The following is an 8,090-nucleotide window of genomic DNA, read 5'->3' on the forward strand; positions in this document are numbered from 1 at the left end:
GAGATCACTAAAATGAATGTTGAGTCACTTTGTGCATACGCAAAGAAATGTTCGGACTCAGTAGTTTTCTCTGGACCCCTGCCAAACCTGACCAATGATGAAATGTACAGCCGTACGTCATCCTTCCACCGCTGGTTGTCGGGGTGGTGCCCAGCTAATGATGTGGGCTATGTGAATAACTGGAGGGCGTTCTGGGGAAAGCCTGGTCTGATTGAGAGAGACGGCATTCATCCCACCTGGGACGGAGCCGCTCTCATATCAAAAAATCTGAACGAGTTTATCAGACATAAACCATGACAACCCAAGTTTGATATTAGTAATCAGAGGTGCAGTGCTACGCGCCCCTCTGTGCTTCCGTTGGAGCAGTCGCCCACTCATAGTCTAATAAGCATAGTCTAATAAGCACGGTGTCTGTCCCCCGGCTCAGATCGGTTAAATCAAAGGTAAACAAAAGATGCGCTATACTTAACAACCTAATTGGAATTAAAACTACTGCAATAGAACAAAATAGGAAAATTAGATGTGGACTATTAAATATTAGATCTCTGTCTTCTAAAGCAGTACTGGTAAACGAGTTGATATCAGACAATAAAATTGATTTATTTTGTCTTACTGAAACCTGGCTGGGCCATGAAGACTATGTTAGTCTAAATGAAGCCACTCCTCCCAGCCATATTAATACTCAAATTCCTAGAGGCTCAGGCCGAGGAGGGGGAGTTGCAGCCATCTTTGATGCAAGCCTGCTAATTACTCCTAAACCTAAATTACATTATAACTCATTTGAAAGTCTTGTTCTTAATCTTCAACATCCAAAATGGAAAACATTACAGCCAATTATATTCGTTGTTATTTACAGGGCTCCAGGTCCGTATTCTGACCCACCGAGATTCTTCCACCTTGGTGGAACGCCACTTACATTCGAGGTTTCGCGAGATTTGTTTTAATTTGCGAGTTTGGGAGTTATACCAAGGTGCTAGTTTCCTTTGCTTCATCATCTTCTTTTTCAGGGGAGCGACGGAGTCTAAGGTCGTCCGTAGGCATGTCGTAACACCGTCTACAAATGCATCAATTTGAGAGGGACTGAGGTTAACATACAGGTCCTCTGTTATGTTAAGGCATGACATAGAGTCGAATGCTGTTGGAATATCTTCTTTAAATTTAGCTATAGCACTGTCAGATAAGCATCTGGTGTAGGAGCTTTTATCTAATTGTGGTGGGTCATTGTTGGTAACGTGTGTCTAGGTAACGTCCACAAACCTCTGACAATCAACGCCTTCCACACAAACACCACAGAGCTGAAACGCCCCACTCTCTTTGAGCCATGCCCTAATGTGTTCCATATTAAAGAGAAGTTCAGCAACATCCAGGTCACCAGTCACCCCCGCACATATCCTGTTGATCAACCTACATGTGAAGTCGACCACCTGGGATGCACTGTGTTCAGGCGGACCAAGGACGATGACCAGGTGGCTACTTCCATTCAAGATGCCACATTTATGAAGATAATGGATGAAGGGCTACGAAAAGACTCAAGCAACAGTTGGGTGGCACCGTTACCTTTCAAGATTCCCTGACAACAGGCCACAAGCACTGAGGCGTTTAATGTCTCTCAAGCGTAACTTTGACAAGAAGCCTGAAATGAGAGAGCACTTTATCAGCTTCATGGACAAGATGTTTAAGAATGGCCATGCTGAGTTAGCCCCTCCTCTCAGTGAGGAAGAAGAACGATGGTACCTACCGACATTCGGAGTGTATCATCCAAAGAAGCCAAAGAAAATCCGTGTGGTGTTTGATTGCAGTGCCCAATACAACAGCGTGTCTCTCAATGATGTGCTGTTAACTGGACCTGCCCTGAACAACACGCTACTTGGAGTTCTGATCCGCTTCAGAAGAGAAGCCATCGCCTTTACAGCAGACATAGAACAGATGTTCTACTGCTTCCTGGTAAGAGAAGAAGACAGGAACTTTCTACGCTTTCTGTGGTTCCAAGACAATGACCTCTCCAAAGCTGTTGTGGATTACCGCATGAGGGTCCATGTCTTCGGTAACAGCCCATCACCTGCAGTGGCTATTCATGGCCTGCACCAATCTGTCCAAGTCAGCGAGTTTCACATCGACCCAGACGTAAGGCACTTTGTGATGCGCGACTTCTATGTAGATGACGGCCTGAAGTCCCTGCCTACAGCTGAAGCTGCTATAGATCTGTTAAAAAAGACACAGGATGTTCTCTCAAGGTCGAATCTAAGACTGTACAAGATCGCAGCAAACAACAAAGAGGTTATGGACGCATTTCCATCCAGCGATCATGCAAGCGACCTCAAAGACCTGGACCTTGATGCAGACGTGCCACCAATGCAACGCAGCCTCGGACTCAATTGGAACCTCCACACAGACTGTTTCCTCTTCGATGTCTTCAATGAGAGGAAGCCTTACACCCGGCGTGGTGTCTTGTCGACGATCAATAGCCTCTATGACCCGCTTGGATTTGTTGCGCCAGTCACAATCCAAGGCAAGGCTATCCTGCGAGAGCTTACTGCTGAGAATGGTGACTGGGATGCTCCATTGCCCCAAGAAATGGAGGCTGCCTGGACTTCATGGAGAGCATCTTTGTCCGAGCTGTCTGAGCTTTCCATCTCCAGACGCTACACAGCAGCTTCACCATCAGCAGCCAGCAGAAGAGAATTGTGTGTCTTTTGTGACGCGTCAGTGAAAGCCATCGCTGCTGTGTCCTACTTAAAAGTCACAGACGCTGGTGGGAACAACCAGGTTGGATTCGTAATGGGGAAAGCCAAGCTGGCACCTCGCCCTGAGCACACAGTGCCAAGACTGGAACTCTGCGCAGCAGTGCTTGCTGTCGAGTTAGCAGACCTGATCTCAGCCGAACTAGACCTTCAGCTCGATGCTGTAACCTACTACTCAGACAGCAAAGTGGTCCTGGGCTATATCTCCAACGAGACCAGGCGCTTTTATGTTTATGTCAGCAACAGAGTGTTACGCATCCAAAGATCATCTCGTCCAGACCAGTGGCGCTATATACCAACAGATCAGAACCCTGCAGATCACGCAACACGCTCTGTCCCTGCTGCCCACCTAAAAAACACCAACTGGCTGAGTGGACCCAAGTTCCTGTCCAGACCAGAGCCCAGCACCTCTGAAGGTGCTTACAACCTCATTGATCCAAGCTCAGATCCAGACATTCGGCCTCAAGTGTCCACCTTCAGCACTACAGCCTCACACAAGCAGCTTGGTTCTCAACGCTTTGCCAAGTTTTCGACTTGGAAGTCCCTGTGCTGTGCATTGACTCGTCTTGTTCACATAGCTCGTCATTGTAAGACAACCCAGAGAGAAAACGATGCCTGTAAGAGCTGGCATTACTGCAAAGGAGCTTCTGTTGAAGAATCCAGTCAAGCTTCAGCCATAATCATCCAAGCTGCACAACAGGAAGTCTATGGCCAAGATATCAAATGTATTCAAAAACAAGAGAGGATACCAAAAACCGTGGCCTTCTAAGAGTCGGAGGTCGTCTCCACCACTCAAGCCTTGATCAGAGTGAAAAGACTCCTTTGATTATCCCTGGCCAGCATCACATTTCAGTTTTGCTCATCAGACACCACCACGAGCAGATCCACCACCAAGGCCGTCACTTTACAGAAGGGTCTGTCCGTTCAGCTGGCTTCTGGATCGTTGGTGGGAAGAAAAGAGTGAGCAGCATTATCCACCAATGTGTAACCTGTAGGAGGCTCAGAGCTCCACTCAGCATCCAGAAAATGGCTAGTCTGCCACCTGATCGTCTGTCAACAGACCCTCCATTCACAAATGTTGGTCTAGACGTGTTTGGCCCTTGGACTGTCTCCTCACGTAGGACCAGAGGTGGATTTGCACAAAGTAAACGGTGGGCGGTGATCTTTACATGCATGAGCATAAGAGCCGTGCACATCGAAGTCATAGAATCCCTCGACACATCCAGCTTCATCAACGCGCTACGGCGTTTCCTTGCTGTGCGCGGGCCAGTCAAACACATCCGTTCAGACCGTGGGCACCGAACCTGGCCGGGCGCCTCGTAAAGACTTAAAGATACCTTCAAACATCGAGAGCACTGCTGTGAAGACTTACCTGTCAGACCAAGGCTGCACTTGGACATTTAATCCTCCACATGCATCCCACTATGGTGGCGCTTGGGAAAGAATGATCGGACTTGCCAGGAGAATTCTGGACTCAATGTTTCTCCAGCTGAAAAACAAACTTACACACAAAGTGCTGGTGACTTTCATGGCAGAAGTGGCAGCAATCATCAACGCCAGGCCTCTTGTTCCTGTAACCACAGACCCTGATGACTTCTTCATAATCACACCAGCTGCTCTTCTCACGCAAAAGGTGAACATTGTTCCTGCTCCTGCTGGCGAGTTTGGAGTAACAGACCTCTACAAGTCCCAGTGGCGACAGGTCCAACACCTGTCCAACACCTTTTGGGACCGCTGGAGGAAGCAATTCCTCCCAACACTGCAGGCTCGCAAAAAGTGGCAGGCCACCCATCCAAACATCCAGCCAGGATGTGTTGTTCTCCTCAGGAACAGCCAAGTACCAAGAAATGAATGGCCTCTTGGACTGATAACTCAGACTTTCCCTAGCAAAGATGGGAAAGTGCGACAGGTTGAGGTGAAGGTTATTAAACCAGGAGGGACTGTTCTCTTTCTTAGGCCAGTCACTGAAAGAGTGCTTCTCCTACCTCCATATGTTTAAATAAATGGACTGTGCTTAGATTGTTGGGTGACGTGTATTCACGTCAGGCGGGGAGTGTTTTGTTATAAATAAGCTGTTAAAAGTAAGAAGTTAATTTGCCTCAAGTCTTATGAGTTCTCTATTTACGTTGCTGTCACTTTAAGACTCTCAGCTGGTAACCGCTATGTCGCGTGAGCGGTAGTTAGGAAGTAAACGAACGCTACAAACTAACGGTTCAGTGATTCATGGTTGTAGTGTAGCAAGCCAACTACAGCTACATTTGCCTACATTTATGCCTAGAGTAGCATTGTTGGTATGTATTCATTCACTGTTTTTTAAACAATTACATAGGTTCATAGATCATTAGTTTGATGTCAGTGTTATTTTGTGTTAAATCTATATTACAAATGTCCGTGATCGCTGGCTTTGGTGCTGTGACTAGCGTTGCATGGTTGCTAGGCAACTATAAGTCACAGGACAGGCTACACTCGTATGAATGAACGTAATATTGTTTACATGTAAAAATATCTTTGTACAGCATAATCACTATCAGTTTAATAGTTATGAATTATATTGTGTAACGGTAGAAAGGAAATATTTGAATTGATTAAATTACATTCTGAACAGAGGCTATATAGTATGTTAAAAGCTAGCATAGAATTGATTAGTCTGTTTTTGTATGTTACAGTTTCACACTTTCCTTGAAACATCAATAAACCTGTGGACGTGGGAACAACTGTCTTCTTCAGAGTCTTGATGTTAGGAGAGAGTTTAGCTGGCTGTCAGTGTATAGAGCAATACCGAAGACGGCAAAGTTATTGCTAGTGTAAAACTTCAGGTGGGTCTGCATGAGCCTGAGAAAAACTCATACAGAATCACTTAGGCAGCAAGTCAGTGTGTTGGTGATTCATTCAGTTCCGTACAACAACAAACATATATGAACTTCTGTGGACTGTGTCTCTGTGTGTTTTTGTGTATGTGTGTGTCTGTCTTTGTGTGTGTGTGTGTCTGAGAGTGTGTGTTTGTGTGTGTGTGTCTGTGTCTATGGTTGGTGTGTGTGTAGCTGTAAGTGCAGAGCTGGAGGCCTTTTTTGTGACACTATTATATATTGCTATTAGAATACATGGGAATAAGTTTGTACATGTACATAGGCAAGTAAAGAATACTAACTATATTGCTTTTAATATTATATGACTTTTTTTGTCTGAAAAGGTCACATTATTTATAGTTTAGTTTTGTCTGAAAATGTAATGTTTCATGTTTTGTGTGGACCCCAGGAAGAGTAGCTGCTGTTCAGAAAATGGGGAATACAATTCAAACTAGAAAATGCATTTCCTGCGGAAAATGCGTGGGAATGCTGAATAGCTGAATTGCTAAAGCTAAACTGGTTGAATAGCTTAAATCCGTAAAAAGAAGTTGAAGTAGTGAAAATAGTTAAAAAAGCGGAAATCGTTTTAATAAGTATGAATTTCATTAAAAAGTTCAAAGTTTATGCTAAACTGAACTGTTTGCTTTGAAGGTTGAATAATGACAAGATATGTAGAACATTGTGAGGTCTGAGTAGATTTTCTAACTGATGACTCACATATGCAAAAATATGAAACAAATTAATACTGTAATACTGTTGAAGATGAAAGTTGAAAAGGCTGAAAGAAGAAATATTTTTATTATTATCAGATATATACACTGCATAGAACGAAAAAGCATCAATCTAGCTGAGATGAGATGTGAAATATATTAGGTGAAAGAGACAAGGAGAGAAAGAGAGAAGAAAGAAGAGCAGGAGAGAGGAGAGAAGGGAAGAGAGAGGAGAGAAAGAGAATAAAGAGAGGAGAGAAAGAATAAAGAAGAGAGAGAAAGGAAAGAGAGGAGAGAAGAAAGAGAGGAAAGATAGAAAAATTAGAAAGAGAGCAACTTTGAGTAAAATTTACTAAAAAGGCTTAAAGTTTGACTGTCTGTGAAAGGGTTGTCATGGCTACTAAGTGTCTGTGATGTGTTTATAAACATGCTTTGTGTATGTGTGTCTGTGTATGTCTGCATGTGTGTGTGTGTGTCTGTGTGTGCTTGCGTGTGTGTGTTTGTGTGTCTGTGTGTGTGTGTGTGTGTGTGTGTGTGTGTGTGTGTGTGTGTGTGTGTGTGTGTGTGTGTGTGTGTGTCTCTATGTGTGTGTGTTGGCAAAATAAAACATGAACAGCTGAATTGCTAAAGCTAAACTGGTTGAATAGCTTAAATCCATAAGAAGAAGTTGAAGTAGTGAAAATAGTTGAAAAAGTGGAAATCGTTTTAATAAGTATGAATTTCATTATAAAGTTCAAAGTTTATGCTAAACTGAACTGTTTGCTTTAAAGGTTGAATAATGACAACATATGTAGAACATTGTGAGGTCTGAGTAGATTTTCTAACTGATACTGACTCACATATGCAGAAATATGAAACAAATTAATACTGTAATACTGTTAAAGATGAAAGTTGAAAAGGCTGAAAGAAGAAATATTTTTATTATTATCAGATATATACACTGCATAGAACGAAAAAGCATCAATCTAGCTGAGATGAGATGTGAAATATATTAGGTGAAAAGAATGGGTCTGAACAAGAAGAAAGAGAGGAAAGAGAGGAGAGAAAGAGAAAAGAAAGGAGAGCAGGAGAGAAGAGACGAGAAGAGACGAGAAGAGAGAAGAGAGAGGAGAGAAAGAGAATAAAAAGAGAAGGAGAGAGAGAGAGGAAAGAGAGGAGAGGAAAAGAAAGACAGCAACTTTGACTAAAAAGGCTGAAAGTTTAAAGACTTTGTATTATTATCAGCCATATCCATTGCGTAGAACAAACAAGCATGACCCTAAAGAGCTGAGAGGTGGATATATTGGCTGAAAAGAAACGGGCTATATACATGGATGAAATCACAAATGACCCTGGAGGGAGTGACAGAAGGAGGAAGGGAGAGAGGGAGTGAGAGAGAGGAAGGGAGGGAGAGAGAGAGACAGACAGAGAAGGAGTGATGGAAGGAGAGAGAGTTTGAGAAGGATGGAGGGAGGGAGAGACAGAGGGAGGGAGAGACAGAGGGAGGGAGACTAAAGGAAGGAAGGAGGGGAAGAGAGGAGGGAGGAAGACAGAGAAAAGAGAAAGAAGGAAGGAGGGAGGCATAGAGAAAGAGGGGGAGACAAGAGGGAGGGATACAGACAGAGGGAGGGAGGGAGACACAGACAGATAAGGAGACAGACAGACAGACAGACAGACAGAAGTGGAACACAAATGATCTAGCCTGATGATCATAGTTAGTCTAGTTAGTTGACTCCTACAGCAAGCCTGGAGTAATCAGTAGACTGTCTGTGAAAGGGTTGTCATGGTTACTAAGAGCCTGGCCCATGTTTATA

This window comes from Perca fluviatilis, chromosome 1, assembly GCF_010015445.1.
Source record: "Perca fluviatilis chromosome 1, GENO_Pfluv_1.0, whole genome shotgun sequence".
In the NCBI taxonomy this organism is placed as follows: domain Eukaryota; kingdom Metazoa; phylum Chordata; class Actinopteri; order Perciformes; family Percidae; genus Perca; species Perca fluviatilis.